At 44.2% G+C, this 16086-nt stretch overlaps 1 protein-coding gene across 4 annotated transcripts in view; it reads left to right on the top strand.

Moving 5' to 3' along the window:
- Positions 1 to 3098: 3098 nt before the first annotated feature.
- LOC138295423 (probable G-protein coupled receptor 75) overlaps positions 3099 to 16086 on the top strand; it is a 42450-nt gene continuing 29462 nt past the window's right edge. For all 4 annotated transcript variants that reach the window (XM_069233714.1, XM_069233715.1, XM_069233717.1 and 1 more), the window contains exons 1-3: positions 3099 to 3197; positions 9691 to 9774; positions 10965 to 11129. The gene's annotated coding sequence lies outside the window, so the exon portion shown is untranslated. The remainder of the gene's footprint in view (positions 3198 to 9690; positions 9775 to 10964; positions 11130 to 16086) is intronic.

Genomic DNA, 16086 nt, shown 5'->3' with positions numbered 1-16086 from the left:
TATACCTCACTTGTGTAGGTGGGCCAAGTGCCTGTGACAATGAAGAGACAAAAACATGTTCGAAATTGAGGGGGAACCAAAGCAGGTCCAAAAGGGCAGTTTGGAAAAAAACATTTTTAGGCTGACAAGTGCAGCAGAATTTTTATCGGTATAGATGAGACAATGCTGGGTGGTAGGAATTTTGTGGATTCCTGTGGATTCTGAAAGGTTCAATCACAAAAATGTGGGAAAATGTGTTATTTCCAGCAAAGTTGGAGGTTTGCAGGGCATTGTGGGTAAGAAAATGGTGTGGGGTGCATATAAAGCACACCACCCTGGAATCACCCAGATGTTTAGTTTCAGATGTGTCTAGGTCTTGTGGATTTTTCTACTTGGCAGCGTCCCAATGTCCAAAAAGTGCAGCCCTCGCCATTCCAAGTGGGCCGATTTTGAGTTAGCCAAGCTCTCATGGCCCAAATGTAAAACCAAAACCAAAAATAATCCAATGTCCTCTTGCTTGCCGTGGGATAAGATGTTTTAGTGTGCGGAGGGAGAGCTGAAACACTGTTACCCTCTTCAGTTGGGGTAGGGGCATAACCAGGCCCATACTGGTTGATAGCCACCACCCCACTATTTTTTTTTTTAATTCCCTGGCATCTAGTAGACTTTCTGAAAGCCCCCCCACTCACCAGTGTGGGGATCGGGGGGTAATTGCCCCATCGGCCCACTAGTGGGCAGAACAACTTTGTCTACCATTTATTTGGGGTGGGCGTATGGCCATACCCCCTTCCTCTTATTTTAAAGAAAAATCTTCCCTAGTCTCTGGTGGGCTTTCTGCCCCTCTTGGGGGCAGATGGGCCTTCCAATAATAGGCCGAACTGCCCCCTAGGGGGGAGATATGGCCAACAGTAATATGCCCCCATAAACGCACATATACACACACCAATCCCTGGTGCCTAAGTGGTTTCTGCCCCCCCCCGGGGGGCAGATTGGCCTAATAGAAATAGGCTGATCTGCCCCCAAGGGGAGCAGAAATGGCCTAAAATAAATTCCCCCCCAAGGGGTTGCCTAAAGGGTCACTCCCCTTGCGTGAAATTGGTGCAAAAAAAAATCCCCGGTGCCTAGTGGTTTCTGCCACCCTTGGGGGCAGATTGGCCTAACAAAAAATAAGGGCAGAAATGGCCTAAATACAATTGGCCCCCAGGGGAGCGACCCTTGCCTAAGGGGTCGCTCCCCATATATAAAAAACAAAAGTAAACATAAACAAAAATATATCCCTGATGTCTAGGGGTTTCTACCTCTCCCCCCGGAGAAGAAAAGGATCAAAAATATTTCCCCCCCTGGGAGCGGCCCTTGCCCAAGGAGCCGCTCCCCTTATGCACAAGTATAAAAAAAAATTCCCTGGTGTCACTCCTTGGGGGCAGATTGGCCTAATAAAAATAGGCCTATCTGCCCCCAAGGGGGGCAGAAATGGCCTAAATACAATTTGCCCCCCAGGGGAGAAGCCCTTGCCTAAGGAGTCGCTCCCCATACATAAAAACATAAAGTAAAATTTTTTTTAAATATATCCCTGGTGTCTAGAGGTTTCTGCCCCCACCCAACCCCCCCCGCCCGGGTGCAGATCGGCCTAACTATATTAGGCCGATCAGCCCCCCAGAGGGGGCAGGAATGGCTTTAAAATAATTTGGTCCCCCTGGGAGCGACCCTTGCCTAAGGGTTCCCTCCCCATATATTAAAAAAAATAAACGAAAAAAAAATCATCCCTGGTGTCTAGGGGGTTTCTGCCCAGGGGGGGGGCAGAAATGGCCTAAAAATGATTTGGTCCCCTGGGGAGCGGCCTTTGCCCAAGGGGCCGTTCCCTTTATGAGTAAATTCCCTGGTGGCTAGTGGGCATTTCTGCTGCCTGATTGCATCACGATCCAGCAGTAGAAATGCTTGCCGAGACATGAAAGGAAAGGCCTTTCCTTTCATGCCTGCATTGCGCTGGAAGCATGCTTCCAGCACGAAGGGAGGTGACCTCTGATGAGGTCAGCATGCGATCGCATGCTGATGTCATCAGACGTCACTGGAGGGGTTGGAAGAGGAAGCGATTCCCCTTTCAACCCTGCCCTGAAGGGGGGCTGGCGGAAGGCCCTGGGGGGGGGGGTTGGGGAACGACATCAGCGCTTCCCCGGAGGGCCTATACCAGGACGTAGTGGTTAGGTCTGTGGCGCCTCAGCGCCATGCCATCGGACGTAACCACTATGTCCTTGGTGGGGAATGGGTTAAAGAAATACATTTTTTACATTTTGAAGTGAGTACCATATTTTGCACAGTTTGTTGTGTGATTTAAATAAAAAATTTCAGGGCTTGGCTCAGGCTCCAAAATAGAATTCACTTGTAATTTTTGCATGAACACACACACTCATCTGCTTTGAAAGCCCACAAAATGTATTATTTTACAAAATATTGTTTTTTTCTCACTTGGTACCCCTACCAATCCGCATTTATCTCCCTTTCTACTACCTCTTACGCCCCTCTCATGCGTCCTGCTTGTTGTATAATATATTTTAACACTATATGCCGGAGTGAATGTCAGGAAATAAGAAGCTCAAAACCCCCCCAAGCCCTCTCAGTCTTACTGACCAAGCTACTGACTGAAATTTAGAGAAATACCACCCCATGTCCTACCGGCCCGGCCTAATCTCCGAGAGTGGACAGCAGCCAAAGGACTTGCCCAGTTGTCAGTCGTAAACCGCCCGCGAGAGGATCCCACAACTGCACACTCTGCTCACCCGTTGTACCCACCCTCCTCTCCTCCCTCCACTACAACGGCGCAGGGCAACACCCGAGTCGGACGAGCACGGCCTAGGCTGTCGTCACCTCAGAGCCGCGCGGCCCTCACGACAAACGCAACCCACTCGCCAAGCAGAGCAGACCCCCGACTACGCGATGACAGCTCCGAGAAAAGCACGTGCGGACGCCACAGCCAATGGGTACTTCGAAATTCTGTGTGCTGTCCTAGGATTGGTTGAGGGGAGCGGTACACCCAATGCTCTTATCGCAGATCACCTTACACATTAGCCGAACCCTTTAACTCCAACAGGGCACTCAGAATATGTTGAACCGTGGGATTGGTTGTTGTGCAACCCGGAAGTACCTAGATTATGGCCAAATGACATCCGTTAAAAGATCAACAACGGACGATGGAGGTTTTGCGGAGTTCCTGGATGGTCTCCGTAAGTAGCGGACCTCGTTTGATGTATACATTTGTTACTAAAGTATGGATCACCAGATTTGGTATACAGCAATTATTTGATTCACAGGCGCATCTATACAGTATTTGTTGCAGTTTGCACTAGAACGCACATAATGTTTGTGCCCTGTGCGCACTGCGGTTACCGTTAGAACCGGATTACATCTACACCATTGTTATAGTATGAAGCGCGACTATTTACTGCGATGCGTACTAGAGCACGCCCCCCAGTATTTTGTGCGTCATACTAGGACCCTTGGTAGTGTCCTGTCAGGGTTCAGTCATGGCAGTAATTTATCAAGCATTGGCAAAGCCAATAGGTATCTCCTTTGCGACCTATTGACTTTGCCAGTTGTTTTTAACTCCTGATGCTGTGCAGCGGGTCAAAGTAAAAAACAAAAAAATAAAAGCATTTGACACGAGAGCTTTTTTTTCTTTTTAGTTGCCGATCCGAATAGTTTAGGTGAATAAAAAGAACAGAAAACGTTTAGCAGTTTGTGTGCTTTAACAGCAAAGGGCGGGAAGAGGAAGCTACAGGAACACCTTTGTTCAAAGCCGAAGCAACGTGCGTAGGGGCCGGGGTGCAGAAGCAGTGGAGGTGAAGGGGGCTCAAAAGCAGCAGGGAGGGCAGGAGCAAAAGCGACACAAAAGGCGTGGGTTGGTGGGAGGAATTGGGAAAAGCAAACATGCAAGAGCGGGTAGAAGCAGTAAATCAACAGAGAACAGTACGGAGTGCAGAGGGAGAGACGTCCACAAGGGAGACGCTTGTTGAATAATTGTAGATTTCCAGTCGAAGTAGATGGTATTTAAACGAAGATATTTATTTGCAGCACATCATCAGAGTCACCTTGCGTCTGCACAGCAGCTAATTCAGAATGAAACATTATGAATTCTAAACAGCTGATGCAGAGCAACATAATTAATTATAAAGGCATTCTCCAGTTACACATTTATAAATAATAGGTATATACAATAAATATAATTAAAGGAATGTTACATAACTATGATGATCATATACATAAATATCTCTGTATGTAACACATCTTTCTCCCTAAACAAAAGCCTTGTATATTGCTGATGCATGCCTCACTCCACTAGTTTCCTTAATTGTTGAAGCAACAGAATCACAATCAGGAAAATTGATCTCATTCATCAGCAAATCAGGAGTTTCCAAACTTTGTCTTTCTTACTGTACATCTATCATTCGATTTAGATTTGTCAATCCTGAGAAAGTAATTCTTTCCTGAATCTTTCCTCCCACCTAAAATCATCTCTCTGGTTTTTGCCGTATGTCTAACATTCCATACTTTGCCATCTTGTGTGACTACACTATTAGTGTTACCCTTTATTACTTTCGGTGCTTTGCCGTATTTCGGTGTACCTTTCATCAAAATTCCTGGCACCCAGATTCTTACCCAGTCACCCACCTCAAACTTGAGTTCTTTCGCCTTCCACTTTGAGTCATAACATGTCTTCATCTTATTTTGTTTGGCCCCCACTTTCCGGGCCACATTCCTAATTTTGACTACCTTTTTTGTTTTTTTTTGTGTGTGCGGTTTTATTGAACCGCCATGGGCACAATTGAGAAACTGGTTCTCTCCCTTTTAACAATTTGAAAGGGCTGACCTCTGTGATAGTATGAGGTCTTACTCTATACAGCCATAACACCTCTCTCAATACATTTTTCCACTCACAACTAGATTTTCTAGCATCCATTTTAGTAAACAGTTGAATCTTTCCACCTGTCCATTTCCTTGAGGGTCATAGAAAGCTGTGGTGATATGTTGTATTTTACATTTCCTGAGGAATTCTTCTATTTCTTTAGATTTCATTATCCATTATCAACACCTCAGGATAAACTTCTCTCGCAAAAAAGTCCTTGAGTAATTCAGTGACTACACTGGTTGTTGTTTTGCATCACAAACTTAATCTCAGGCCACTTTGAATGATAATCCATGAGTACTAAAGCAAACCTAGTATCTTGTGTCAAGGAATAAAATGGACCTGACATATCCAAAGCAAGTTTCTGCCATGGGAATTCTGGCCATTTCAAAGGGTTCAAAGGTGCAGGGGATACTTTAAGTGACTTTTTTTCCTTTGCACAGCCATTACATTCTCTCACCATTTTGTCTACTTTACAATTCAAACCTGGCCACCAAAACCTTTTTTTTCTGATAAGTCTCTTCATGGAAGACATTCCTAAATGCTGCTTGTGAGCCAACCTAAAATCCCATCTTGAATCATTGCAAGTGGAATACACCTGCTATCTTTGATAAGCATTCCTTCCTGTATGTCCAAATCATCTGTAATTTTCCAGAAGGATAGTATTTCCAGAGACAATGTGTCTTTCTTAGGCCAACCTTCTTTAATGTACTTTTTAACTTCTTGCAGTAACACATCTTTGGTTTCATATTGTATCCACAATTTCTCAGTAATGCTTTCAAATTAATTCTCCACAACATCCTTAATAGTGTGTATAATAACTGGCTCTCCATTGACTTCCACCTCCTCATTACTGCTACACAGTAATCTGCCATAACATTTGTTTTCCCTGGCACATATTCTGCCTTCAAACTTTACTCTTCTAGTCTCGAGGGGAGGCTCACAATCTGGGCAGTAGCATTCCATCCTCCCCCTGCTGATAAAATGTTAACTAATGGCTTGTGATCAGTTATTAGAATAAAATTAGACCTCCATACATAATTACGGAAGTGCTTGATTGCTCAGGCGCATGCTAACAGTTCTTTTTCAATCACCACATACGTCCTATCAGTGTCACTCAAAGTCCTTGATGCAAAAGCTACATTCATGTTTTCCACATCTTTAGGGCAAAACTCCTTCCAAACTGGTATCAACCGTAATTATACAGAATGGTTTTAATGTAGGAGCATCAATAATATCTCTCTTGATCCTTTCAAGTGCATGTTGCAGTTCTGTCCAGTTAAATACCACGTTCTTCCTTGTCAATACACGTAATGGTTCAATTTTTGCCGCAAAGTCTCTCCTATAATACTCGCACATGCCTACGAATGAAAGCAACTTTTCCTTGCTGTATAGTGCTGGTGTGTTCACTATTGCATAAACAAGTGCGTGTAGATTTCCACAAGGAACGCTTCCTATGAAACGTGGTTGGGGCGTGTGTAGACAAGGCTGCAGCACTTTCTATGAAACACAGTTAACACGCGTGTACACAAGGTTTGAATGATACATTAAACATTCAGCAAGAGCGAAAGAAATTGCATGAATAATGTCGAGTGTTTCCTTGCGCTGCTAATAGATTCAAACATAGCAGTCAGAATTCCTCAATAGCGCACCTAAAAAGGGTAAGTACCACAATCCTTAATATTGAATAATCCGCTAGAGAAAAGTAATTCCATCAGGTGTGCCTAAAATGTTTTCTTCAGAAGAGCACAAGTGAACGCATGTCGAATAATAGGCTCTAATACAGGTCCCACCCGACAGCGGCAAAGAGTCACAGAAGTTAACGAAGCTGAAGGAAATAATATCCTTAGGCTGCGTCGTAAAGAGAAAATAGGCCAAGAAAAATCTTGTCTTGTCTTAGAAAGTGACAATGACAAAAAAAAAACTCTACCCGAAAAGTTACCATTCCTGTGGTGCATAGAAATGCTGTAGATGACAGTACTCTTCAGGCCCTTGGCGCCAAAGTTTGTTGAATAATTGCAGATTTCCAGTCGAAGTAGATGGTATTTAAAAGAAGATATTTATTTGCAGCACAGCATCAGTCACCTTGTGTCTGCACAGCAGCAAATTCAGAATGAAATATTCTGAATTCTAAACAGCTGATGTAGAGCGGAGCAACAGAATTAAATTTAAACACATTCTCCAGTTACGTATTTCTAAATATAAATAATAGGCATATTTAGTAAATATAATTAAAAGAATGTTACATAACTATTATGATCATACACATAAATATCTTTGTATGTAACGGAGACGGCTGGAAAACAGGCACACTAATGGCACAGCTGTTGAAGGTTTGTCAACGTCAAATGAAACACAAATGCTTCGTTTACAGGTGGTAAAAGAATGTGTGTGGGAGAGAGGACATGGTGAAAGGGAAGTCGATGCACTTTGTTTCTTCTTGGTTTCACCAGAACTCACTTTCACAGGCTCAGAAACTGGATTTGGCACCTCTTGGCAAGTCAGGAACTTCAGCCAGAAAGCCCAGGTGCTGGCAGATGAAGTCTGTGATGTCCCTGAGACTTCTAACAGGAGGCAAGCTCAATTCATGCCCTTGGAGAACCTTGGAAAGCAGGATGTAGAAATCTGAGTCCAGTCCTTTCGCTCCCAGGGCAGAAGTAGCAGCAACAGGCCAGCACTGCAAAGCAACAGGCAGAGTGGCAGGTCCTTCTCAAGCATCCAGCTCTTCTCCCTGGCAGAATGTCCTCAGTCCAGAAGTGATCTGAAGTTGTGGGATCAGCAGTCCAATACTTATATTCATTTCTGCCTTTGAAATAGGCAAACTTCAAAGTAAAGTCTTTGTAGTGCGCAAGACCCTGCCTCTCCCAGTCCTGGCCCGAGCCACACTCTAGGGGTTTGGAGACTGTATTGTGAGAGGGCAGGCACAGTCCTATTCAGGTGCAGGTTTCAGCCCCTCCCACCTCCGACCCATCCAAGTATGCAGGACACACCTCAGCTCCCTTTGTGTGACTGTCTAGAGTGAATTCACAAGCAGCCCAACATGTATTCAGCAGCCAGGCACAGGCACAGAATGGTTAAGCAAGAAAATACCCACTTTCTAAAAGTGGGATCTTCAAACTTACAATCTAAAAACCAACTTTACCCAAAGATGTATTTTTAAATTGTGAGTTCAGAGACCTCAAACTCCATATCTCGATCTGCTCCCAGTGGGGAAATTACACTTGAAGGATATTTTAAGGCAATCCCCATGTTATCCTATGAGTGAGATAGGTCTTCTAATAGTGAAAAACAAATTTAGCAGTTTTACCTTTTAAATACACTGCACCTTGCCCCTGGGACTGCCCTGGGGCTACCTTAGGGGTGACATACATGTAGTAAAGGGGAAGGTTTGGGTCTGGCAAGTGGGTGCACTTGCCTGGTCGAACTGGCAGTTCACAATTACACACACACACACAGACACTGCAGTGGCAAGTCTGAGACATGTTTACCCGGCTACTTATGTGGGTGGCACAATCAGTGCTGCAGGCCCACTAGTAACATTTGGTTTACAGGCCCCGGGCACCTCTAGTGCACTTTACTAGGGACTTATTAGTAAATCAGATATGCCAGTCATGGAGAAAACCAATCACCAACCCAATTTAGACAGAGAGCACTTGCATTTTAGCACTGGTCAGCAGTGGTAAGGTGCCCAGAGTCCTAAAGCCAGCAAAAATAAATTTCAGCACAGGATCATAGCAGAAGGTCAGAAGCCAAAAGACTGGGAAACCACAAGAGCTGAGAGGTTTAACAGCATGCAACAAAATATAGTTACAATATTTACTACAGTATGTACTGCATGCAGGGATGTCATGAACTCGTCGCTTTAGCAACTAAAACGAGAGGGTGGGGTTATTGATGAGCATCTTTTGTCTGCAGTTTGAGTGATAAAGGCTCATAATTCACGTGAAATGTTGGGTGAGTGTGTGAGTGATAGGACAAGTGTAAGGGTGGATGTGAATGTAAGAATAAATGGGTGGATGGATGGATGGACGGCAGGTAGATGAGTGGAAGGATTTAGCAGTGAGTGAAAACATGGATGGATGTGTGAAAAAATGAATGGATTAAAGAGTAGATGACTTAGTGATGGGTGAAAGAATCGATGGAAGGGTGGGTGGATGAGTGAAAGGATGGATGGCTGAGTTACAGGATGAATGAGTGGAAGGGGGATGGATGAAGTAAAAAGATGGGTGACTAGATGGTTGAGCGAAAGGATGGATGAGTGAAAGGGAGGATTAGAGGATGAAGGGATGGGTTTGATGGATATGTTTGGATATGGATGAGCAAATGGATAGATGTAGGGATGGAATGGGGAAAGACTGACATATGGATGAATGAATGGATAGCATTATAAATGTGAAATGGTAGATATCAGGTGGATGGAAGGATGAGTGGATAGATGCTTGGCTGGAGGACACAATATTTAAATTTTCTGGCTACTCCCTTGTGCACAGGAGTATACTACAATATTTAAAAATGTGTGCAGTGCCTTCAATATTTATTTCACTTTGCACCAGAATCCGTGGGAGCTAGTGGACTCTGAAAAACTTGGCATGTGAACATCCTGGCCACATTGCACTGACCTTGTGAGTGAAGCAAGGAGACTCATACCCCTCCACATGTAGTTATGGTTATCTCTTCCTTTTTCTTTTTTTCTTTTACAAAGTGCATAATGAGGAGCCTTACTGTACAGTCTGTCCTAAGAAATTCGTTAAGAAAACAGTATTTTAGAGGCAGTGCTGAAGGGGCATTTTCTAAACTAATCCAAATCTTCACAGTGTGCTGAGAGAGAGCAGCATTCCACTGGGAGATTAAGGAGAGGATGTGCCGAGATTTTCAGTCCTGAGAGATTTCTGAAAAATGTAAGTGCTATTTTTATTTTTTAAAGAGTGGTGTCCAATATAGGTCCTCAACATTCGCAGGCTTAGCTCCCAGATAGCAGTTCTATGTAGTTATACCAAGTTCATTAAGAAAAGTAGATCTATAGATCATGAAATAACACCTCATAAATTGCGATGCAACAGCGCTGAGACAGTGCCAAATGCAACCAAAGTAATAACAACAGAGCATCAGTAGTTAGGCCCTCAAGACTGCATTAATCAATACTCAAATGTCAGCTTTTGTATTTTAGAAACGTACTCATTTTGTTCCAAAATGTTAAAATGTCATTATCATTAGAGTTGCTTTGGTCCCGTTCAAATGTAAGATTGACGTTGTCTTAAAGTACATACATTATTCCCAAACAACAACTACAGTTTATAATACATTGACTCACATTTTATTCTATATACTAGCTTATTTTCTTTAACTACACTATTCTAGCCCTATGTACCAGTTTTTCCTTTTTTAAACAATTAAGCTGAAGTGTTTTCAAATACCAGTTTACGTTTATCGGTAAATGCAGCGCCATTGTGTGCCCAGGCAAGGACCGTTAAATAGAGTCAGCGCCATTACACCCAGTATTCTGGTCAGTGCCACCATGCAATAAGATATACCCTGTGTCAGTCAGTGTCATGTGGCCATGCATGCCTCACAAATCAATCAATGCAATATACAAAATATCCTCGCACAACCTTCCCCTCCACGTTTGCTCAGGCCACGTCACTCTGTTCCTCGAGCTGCTCTATTTCAGTTCCAGTAAGGGGGGGATGTCATCTGAGGCTAGTTCCTGTATTACGAGAGGCTCAGGAAACATTTATCTTGAGACCTAAGGAAGCTCCAGCGCAGGGCTCGCATGGAGGGTCTGTAAATCCTACAGCCCCTATCCTGAAGCTTCCCAAATAAGGTTGATGCACATGGACTCACGTGGATACAAGCTGCAGATGATTGACTGTTTCTTTTCTGCCTTGTCCATGTTCAAGTCTACTGCCCTCACTGGCTGAGTCTGACAGGTTGTCTTTTAGATTCAGCCTTTGAGGGTAGGAAGCCGGAATCTGCTTTCCTTGTATGGAGGGGAAGTATGTTATACTCCATCAGTATAGTGGATACTTCTCTTAGCCTTTCTCATGCACTGATAAGTATATTTATTCATTTTATTTATTTGTTTATAAAGCACATGGTCACCAAATAAAGCATCATGGCACTAAATGAAATGGCACTAAAAGAGACACGGGCAACCCAAAACGCAGACCTGTCTAGAAGACTGGAGACAAGCAGACAGAAAATATACCCAAGAAAAGCCGAAGCCATGGACAGCCAAGAGAAATTAGCAGAAAATGTGAGTTTTTACATATTTTATGGAACAGTTGTAGTAAGTGTTATTTGTATATGTTGCAATACAGTACAATTTGAGCAAGCATGCGTATACACTTGGCACAGTTGGGACACTATAACCAATGTATTTAATTGCCTATTGGGTGAGGTATAACCCTTTACGTTAGATTCATTGTTGATTGGAAGCCTGTGTAAGTGACACTTATGAAGACCCATACTCATATCGACGCCGTATTTTGAATACATTGGAGTTTATCCACTAGTTTTATGCTAGGCCAAGTTAGCTTGTATTTGCATAGCCTAGTTGAGAAGGAATTGGTAGGCCCATTTCCCTTAGGCCCATTTCCTTTTAGGTCTGGTGTTAGCCAAGAACCTTTGATTTTACTAAAATATATTCTTACATACAGGGGCTTCAGCTACCTCTCTTCATCCATTGGTATGTTGTCATTCGCATTTCCCCCCACTCCTAGATCATATAGTATGGGTCAGTGTGCTTTTCTACTCAAGCCACTGGTTAGCTTCACTTTAAGTGACTGCATTTTGCTCTCTCATTAGGAGCATGTCATCGCACAAACTAGCTCTCTTCAGTGCCAGTGTTTTTGTTTTCACTTTATGGTTACTGTTGCCTCTGTGTTTAGAGCCTGAGGTGATAGCAAGATGGTTCTGATGCACATTCCATCTTTACTGGATCTCATCTCATCTCTTGCCAGTGCTGTTGTAAATTCCTTTTGAAGTGTTTTGCTTTTCTGACTGCTATGTTGCAGCATACCCAATTGTGTCCATTGTTCTGTAACTGTTATCCTTTCTCCCATTCTTTTTCTTTTTGTTCTTTCTTTCTCTCTATTTCCTTCCTTCTTTTCTTTCCTTTTGCTTCCTTTCTTTTTTATTCCTTGTCTGCCTATTTTCTTGCCTCCCTTCTTTTTTGCCTGCCTTCTTTCCTTCTTTGTTTTATTCGATTTCTTTCTTTTTTGTTGCTTTCTTTTTTTGTTTCTTTTATTTCTTCTTGCAGCCAGTGCTATACTGATTCATTTTTATTTTTAGGTCTCTGTTAACCAACACCTGTTTGATTTTACTAAAATTATATGTGTAACATAGTTACTTGTAGGGATTTTAACCAGACTTCATTCATTTGGTGTTATTCACATTTGTCTTCCACCCACTCCATTAAGCATTAAGGGGCTATGTATCAGTCTATTACAGCCGTTGGCTGACTTCACTATGAGTTCTGGTATGCAGCCCTTTAATAAAGAACACATCCACGCACAAAGCAGTTCCCTTCAATGCCAGGGGATACTATGGTAATGCTTGGGTTTTTTATGGATCAGTTCTGTTTATTGTAATCACAGCAATGCAAGATTGTACCTACCAACCTGGGGGCCAGCAGCGTCAGATGCGTCTAGTGGTTTGGCCTTTGGGCTCGCATGGTGGGCGGCTAATGCACTCTATCCAGTTGCAATTCTACATTGTCCTCCCAGTCCAGGATAGAGCAGGACAGTGCTTGGGTGTATCCTCTAATGCCTGAGCCCTCCGATCCCTTGAGAACCCCTCGGAGGTGATTGTTGTTTTGGCGAGAGCAACTTTTGAGTTCCTCCGATCAAATGACCTCCTGACTCAACATTTCCACTTAATCACCTCTTGCAGTTTAATTATCCTCCAGGGGGGACACCCATTACCCTAGTGAGAACAAGTCTTGTTGCAGTTGTCGCATATCCAGGAAGAGGTCCTTTTTGAGGTCGTGGAGGGGTCAGATTTCAAAGAGTCAAAACAAGACACCAGAAAGGCCTGGGTCACCGGGACCTGGTCTGAGTCAGAAGATCCTTTTGCCTTGGTTTGCGATGGGAACTGAGAGCCAGGGTCTTGGTCCTTGGAAGGTGCTGGAGGGGATGAGCATATCCCGTACTGTCTTGCTTATGTTTGACTGCCGCCATATGGGGAGGGTCATCCTAAGAATCGGGGTACCAAATGACCCAGGTGCCACCAGAATCCGCTCCCACAGTGTTCGCCGTCAAGATGAGGCCTGTTATGAGTCTTCAAAGGCTGAGGCTCCTGATATCTGGCAGGCAATCTCTGGTAGGTGGTCTTTTTGTGGTTAGATCAGTGCGCCATTTGTTGCAATAGCACAGAGTGCGCTGACTTCCCTGACAGTGGCTCCGGTACGTGAGAGGCGTTGTCAACCAGGACCGTACTCTCCCCTGCGTAGTTCCACAGTGACGACTAAGATGGGATTGTGTGCATCAGGGGCTTTCATGGTCATGGGGCCAGGAGGTCTTGCCGCAGCCACATGTGGGTAGTGTCTTTTGGAAGGGCAGAGAGGCCCTCCCAGGGCTGGGTCCCTGTGGCAAATGTTTGATCTTAAAGGGCTGCCATCAATCGATGGGAAGAGGACCTCCGTCCCGGGCCCCCAGGAATCCGGGCTATCCGATGGAAAGAAGTGTGCTTGGGATCTCTGCCCGCCCTTCTGTTGTTCTTAAATCGTATTTCCCCAAGCAATAAAGTTTGCAAAAATATGACAAAACAAGAATTGCCAGAAGTATGGCAGTCAACACCACACCTGTTGCCTTTGCCAGTGCATGTTCTTAATATGCCTAGCAAAAGAAACCACAAAACTCTAACTTATTGCATTTGAAAGTTGACCCTTAGGCTATTTTCAAATTAAATGCTAGGCTATTTAGCACAAGAACAAAGTGCAGCGAGTTTACGTGGAGATACTGGTTAGAGTCTGGGTATTTGCTAAACAGTAAAGTTCCCTTTTCGGGCCTTTTTTCTTCAGAAAATGTGAACTGCTTTTAAATGTATATTTGGAAAGAGGTTAGGAGTCCAGCGCACCATGCAAAATGGTAGCACTGTCTAGCAGAAAATTATACACTTGTGGAGAGTGTGTTGTGCCAGGGTGTCTTGCCCATGAGCAACAGGTTCCAGAACTCCTGAACCGACACGTTAGTTACAAGTGGCAGGGGCGATCTTGTATTACTGGGTGTGACTTTCCATGAATTAGTGTCCTTGCTAGGCAGTCGTGTTGTTGCTAGAAATGAGTTTTTGTATATTTTAAAATGTGTACACCCTCATTAAATCTGTATTGTTCTTGGAAAACATTTTGACTACTTTTAGCAGTGACAATATTGATATTTGGTGGCTTTCCAATCAGCTTTAGAGGCAGTAGTTGGTGATATGGTGTGTATCCTCAGCACCTATGTTGGGGAATGGAATGTTCCCTGCCTGGTAAACTGACATATATCCCCTGCCCTACATACCCACCAGTAGGTCGAATTGGTAGCTCCATTGTTTGTTTTCACCATGGCATCTTGCTCATGTTGCATGTACACAGAGGCCTTAATCTGTCTCTGGTAATTAGAGGTCCAGAATCTTTTCTGTGACTTGATGAGGTACACAAAGTGTGCTCTTATACTGGGCATAGGGCTACTGTCCATGCTCTGGGCTAATCACATTAAACAGTAGTGGCAGCATACCAAGTTTTTGTGAATCAGTAATGTGACCAGCTCTTTTTCTTTTTGTCTGGGAGAGGAAGGTCTACTGACTCCCAGCATGTAAAGTTCTGCTCTTATGTGAAACTTGGAACCTTGCACTGATATTCTGTGTGCATGTATGTGGGGTGTGTGTGTAGTAAATGTATGGTAGATGGACTCTGTGGTATACGTCTGAGTACTGGGTCCAGTGTGATTTATTTTGGATGGCCCCTGGTTTAGTGCTGCACAAGGTGGAGGGTGATGTACCTTCCCCAAATAGTGTAAGCGTGACTGCATTCCTGTGACTAGAGGGTGGGGATTCAGACACTGAAGTGAGGTACAACTGAGATGCAGATGCCCTTAAAAAATCCTTAAAGCCCTTGTTGGCAAAAAGCTGCTGATACTTTCTTCCTGGGCATTGCCATTTGGCAGATGATGGGTTTATGGGGCAGGACTGGTATTTCTGTTGCTCAAGATGAGGAAGTTTCTAGGCAAAGCCTGCCCTTTTATCTGTCCCTTATTATTGATTTCAGGAAGACTAAAGCCAGGCAGAGATATCACACAATCATTGTACGCTTGTTTTGGCTTTGTAGAATGTTCTTACTGAGACCCAGCACAAATGCAATGTCTTGAGAAGCAACCTGAAAATTACATTTGAAAGACAATCACCCCAAATTGGTTCTGAAAACCTGGGACAGCTGATCCACATCCCCTACCCGGAAATGTGTATAAAAGTGGGATCCAAACCATCCCACTTTGTTCCAGTTCAAAGTTCTTCCAATGAAGGCAGTGCTCCACAGCGTACGTGGGAAAACTGCTGAGTGACAATGGCTTGTGTCTCCTTGACAGCCAGTCACCCAGAGATGAGAGGACATCCCCTGAAATCTGCAAAGTTGCAGCAAAAGCTGAAGTTCTTCCCTGCATCTAGATGCCTGTCTGCAAGGAGAGGGAAGGAAAATACCCGGCACTATACTAGGAGAGACTGTCTAGGAGTAGAAGCCAGTTGTGTTCCTGGCATGCAGAACACGCAGAAGTTGCTTGCTGCCCACTAGAGCAAAGCCAGATCTGATATTTGTCATGAGGGGTCTCCCATCACAACCCCCACAGTAGACCACGTACAGAAATCTAGCCCAAGAAGTAACCACGGGCTATCTGGTAACCTTGGAGCGCCCAATTGCTTAATGCTGCAGCAGCCTGACTCCATGCATATCAGTGTAAGACCTGCCATCCACACCAAAGCAGATGCCTAAACCCAGTCGAGGCTTCACTTGCCAGACTATTACCCATTGGGATCCTAGCCTGGAGGCGGGAACTGTCTGCAGTGAGCTCCCTTCGGAGTCTGTCATTCAGGCCGCATCTGCCAGTGTTGCACCAACCAGCTAGGCCTGCCATGCTGCTCACCCATCACTGCTGGAGTCCCATGTCAACAGTCACCACAGAAAGTGCTGGCCAGGTGAACACCTACCAGCGCTGCAAGCCTGCAGCAACATAAGCCAG

The sequence above is a fragment of the Pleurodeles waltl genome, chromosome 5, assembly GCF_031143425.1.
Source record: "Pleurodeles waltl isolate 20211129_DDA chromosome 5, aPleWal1.hap1.20221129, whole genome shotgun sequence".
Taxonomy (NCBI): domain Eukaryota; kingdom Metazoa; phylum Chordata; class Amphibia; order Caudata; family Salamandridae; genus Pleurodeles; species Pleurodeles waltl.
Note: the sequence above shows the minus strand (reverse complement) of the source record. Positions and strands in the feature narration are given on the sequence as shown.